The sequence below is a fragment of the Canis lupus genome, chromosome 22, assembly GCF_048164855.1.
Source record: "Canis lupus baileyi chromosome 22, mCanLup2.hap1, whole genome shotgun sequence".
Classification (NCBI taxonomy): Eukaryota; Metazoa; Chordata; class Mammalia; order Carnivora; family Canidae; genus Canis; species Canis lupus.
Window position 1 is genome coordinate 90,519 of NC_132859.1, and position 4,702 is coordinate 95,220.

The window sequence follows — 4,702 nt, forward strand, 5'->3', positions numbered from 1 at the left end:
ATAAAAGACTTATAAAGGCGTAGACTGTGCTCCTTGGTATTGTCATCGCTGTCATCTAGTTCCTGCGGCTCCTAGGGCAGGAGTTCTGTTGGCTTCCAACCCCATAACCCCTTGACTTGGATCCAGAGGCATCCAAGTTCGAGCTCTGATGCTGATGCTGTGCGACCTCGGGCCAGTCACTTCCCCTTTCTGGGCCACGGCTGCCTTGTTTGGAACATGAAGAGGTCGAACCGTAGGGTCTCTAAGGTGACGTCTAGGCTGCAGCTCTTCCTGTAGGTGTCTCTCGCTTTATAAAACCCAACAACTGGGACAATAAATAAAAATCTACCCTCCCCAAATATCTTTTTACTTATGAGAAGAGCCAATAAAGGTAAAACTGCTTGTATTATACAAATGAATTTTTAAAGCTAACTGCCTCGTTTTAGAAATCCTTTGATTTACAGGGAGCACTTCAAATTCTCTTGTACCTATAATTGATAAAATTTTGTCTAGTTGGACATTTCAGTGACGGTTTTTTATCCCCATCAGCTGACCCTGCCACATCCATCAGACAAATTCAGCAGAAACATCCCTGTAATGTTCAGCTGAAACCTCTAATGGGTGTGATCAAATCAGGCTTAATGTTCGCTTTGGCGAACAGTCACTTGGAAAGCATGTGTTGCTTCCTCATTATCATTTTATTTCTGCCATTAGCCACATTTAAGAATATAAATCACTACTAATATCTTTTCAGAATGAAGGTTAACCCTCTCACCCCAGAACCGATCACCGTCTCAAGGGAGGGGGTGAGCCCTCACGGAAGAAGAGGGGGCACGTGTGGTGTGACCTCGGGCACGTCACCTCCCTCCCCGGGCCTCAGTTTCCTGCATGACACGTGGGGTGTCTAGGTCTAGGTCTGGAGCCGCTGTGCCAGGTGCTGTACAGTCCCCGCAGCGGTCGCCAGGCTGTTGCGTGTAAGAAATGCTCCCTCACGGCACTTGTGACGACCACCCCGCCGTCCCTTATGCCAAGGGGCAGTGGACACCCCAGTGCATCCGTGAGCTTTAGGAGGCAAGCGTGGTTCCTGAGACCTAGGAAAGCCACGTGAGGCGGGGGGGTGGGGGCTCAGCAGGGCAAGGGCCTCCTGGGTGAATTGCCCCGGGACCTGGCTTTCTTAGTCCTGCAGGGATAAGGACAGGTCCGGGGGTGGGGGTCCTGGGGTCCTGGTGGTCCTGGGCCACCAGCCTGGCCCAGAGGCTCCGCTGGTCTTGGGGGGCGGGCTTCCGAACTCAGAGACACCAAAGTCCTTTTACAAAATGCAATGTAACGTGGAGCACGATACACAAAACAGAAGCGGTACCTAGCCGCATAAATCCATTTGGTCCGTTCAAATTTATGACATTATTATAAACGCCACAAGCAGTTGGCCGTTCTGACGAACACAGGATTTTGAGCTCGGAGGACCCGGGTGACCGCTGCTGTCTTACCAGCCTCGGCATCTGCTCGACGGCCGTGATCTATGTTGTGGCGTCGTATCCCGGTTGCAAATAGGAACTTTTTTTCGGGGGGTGGCCCTGCTGTCCGGGGACGCTCCTCAAGTACACAGAGAGAGCGCGCGTTTTGCCCTGAGGTCGACCCTAAAATGAATCACCTTTCAGTGGCCGGTGACGTGTTAAAGTGGTGTCGCCCCCGCGGCAGCGTGCGTCTTATTTCTTGTTTTGGTTTAAGAACATTTCTAATTAGGAATCCCGGGTGGGGGGGGGGGGTCAGCGGTTTAGCGCCTGCCTTTGGCCCAGGGCGTGATCCTGGAGACCCGGAATCGAATCCCACGTCGGGCTCCCTGCATGGAGCCTGCTTCTCCCTCTGCCTGTGTCTCTGCCTCTCTCTCTCTGTGCCTCTTATGAATAAATAATTAAAAAAATCTTTTTTTAAAAAAAAGAACATTTCTAACTGTATCATAAAAATGCAGACGTCACCTGACTTGTAGAATTTCTGAGTCACTTGCGTGGACTGCCTTTGGGCAGTGGACATGGAAAATTCCGGGCGCCTAAGGCAGCCTTCCTGTGGGACGTGCTGAAAGCCGTCCTCCACCACGCAGAGGCAGGTGAGGGGCACGGGGGACCCCCAGCTGCTGATGTGCAAAGCCGTGTTGTAAAGCCAGGCTCTTAAATCCCACTGGAGCTCTCTGTTACCCTCTCCTGTGGCCTCCTATCCCCTTGGCAGTCTTTTTTTTTTTTTCCTTTTTTTTTAATGCTCCAGCCTCCTGTCAGCAGGCTCCAGACCTCACCTGGAGAGGGTAGGGGCCCGCTGTGAGGGGGTACAGCCCTCCCTTGAGACCACCATGGGGGTAGGAGTGCTGGGCTTATGACCCCTCCCAAGAGTGGGCGAATCTAGAAATGCCTGGAAGATCCTGGAGCTGCCTTCCCCACACTCCCATCGTGCCCTTAGCCAGTCTCTCTCTGCACCAACCCTGAAGGCTCTGGACTTTATTTTTAGTAATAAAGCCAGTATTTCCATAATACTCCAGGGTGCCTTGCTGTATATTAGGCGCTGTGGGGACAGAGGGATGAAGAGGCTCGGGCCAGGCCCCCAGCAGCTAACCGTCAACAGAAACGTGAGCTCCTGGGCCGGATCACCTCAAAGAGAAGCCGGGTTCATGGTGCTCCCCAAATATTATTTTCAACATCAGCTCGGCTTGTCTCAAAGTTCTTTTGATATTAATTCATTTTTTAAGTCCCGGTGAGAACTATTTAAATGTTCACATTCTTCTGGCCTGGCCCGGACCCACTCTGAAGTGGGAGCAGGCGCCCGTCAGGACGCTCACCCGTGATTGATGGCCCGGCTCCCGCTTTGTGTTCCTTGGCCTGTAGGGTTAGATCCCAGATTGTTCCAAAATGGCCAGGAGCGGTCAGCATGCGGGATCTCCAGAGTGTCAGACACTGGGTCACACGCTAGTAATACCTTACGACTGAAGGGATTATTTTTTTAAAAAACAGAACATTCTGCTATTTTTTGGTAGAGGCTGAAGGCTTTGCGTCTCGGACAATGAGGGGTAGGATTTTTTCCCAGGAAAGCAGCTGTGCGAAGGACAACCAGGAGACGGTCCTGTTTAGGCCCATGTACTACTTCCCTTCGAGGAGGGAGCCCCGGCTTGTGCGCACAGCCACGGGCCCAGCCCCACGCGCGTCAGCCGCCCTACGCCCAGGGGAGGTGCTCTGTGCAGCCCACATGCTTGCAGGTGGTCGCGGGTGTTACTGTGGCGGAGGACGAGAGGAGGTCTGTGAGCGATTTCCAATATTTCAAAGGGTTTAATGGGAATTCTGAGTTTGCTCAGATGCGGGTGCAGTCTCGCCGACACTCCCCTCTCCCTTGGCTTTGGCTGTGTGGTGGCACCAGGGACTACCTCGTGCAAGCCAGGAGCAGCTCTGCAGGGCCGGATGGCAACGCGATGACTCACCTGGGCTCCGACAGCAGACAGACCTGGGGTCAAGCCTGCGCTCGTCCACTTCCTGGCGGGAGGACTCCGATGGAGGCGCCTGTCCCTCTGCACCTCCACGTCCTTGTCTGTAGGATAAGGACAGTAATGACACCTACCCACAGAGTTGGGGTTGCTCCACGGTGAGTCCTTGATCAAAGTTAGCTGATACCCTTAGTAGCTTTGATTAATGAAAACTGGAAAACTGAATTTTTTAAAAAATACTTATTATTATTATTATTCATGAAAGACACAGAGAGAGGCAGAGACCCAGGCAGAGGGAGACGCAGGTTCCCTACAGGGAGCCTGGTGTGGGACTCGATCCTGGGACCCCGGTTCACACCATGAGCTGAAGCCAGACACTCAGCCCCTGAGCCACCCAGGCGTCCTGGGAAACTGATTATTTAATACAATACAGTATTATTAAACTAATTATTTAATACAAGTAGCACATCGGGGCTCCCACTGGCTTAGTCAGTAGAGCATGTGACTCTTGATCTTGAGGCTGTGATTTCAAGCCCCACGTTGGGTATAGAGATGCCTTAAAAATAAAATCTTAAAAAAAAAATAGCACATTGGTAGGCAAAAATCTTACAAAACTTAAAGCTCGGGTGGGGGTTGATTCCTTATGCTGGGTGACAGTAAGGGCTTTGATTTTCTGTGAGTCAGTAGAATGGACATATGTGCATGATTACAATTTAATTGAGACACTTTCATTTCACTCCCTCGGGCTGACTATGCATGTCTTCTTGTGTCACAAAACAAGCTCTGGACCATCATGCAGGCCGTGTGCCCTGTGGTGACCTCTTTCTAAGCCACCTCTGTGTCCTCTAGATGGAAAGCTGTTGATTGAAAAGGGCGGAACAATCCCCTCTGTCATGACGGCTGCAGATCACATTCAATCAGGACAGCGAAAGACACACTCTCTCCCCACACACACTTCCCAGCCCGTGACACGGGTGACCTGGGAGAATGGCAAGGATGGGGAGATGGGAGGCCAGTGTACCTGGGAAGTTCTCCATCACACCTCCACCCAGTGGCCGACGGAAGTAACTAGGGCCAGTGAAGCCTGTCCTCCGAGTTCGCTTAATTCCCAGTAGTCTCACCGCTACTCTTTGTTCCTGGAGGTCTTTCTCGGCAATGTGTGGAGACTCATTGTTTTTCTTCTTTAAAAAAAAAATACTGTGAACCTAAAGCTGCTCAAAAAATAAAGACTATAAAAAATATGCGCGTGTGTGCGTGTGTGTG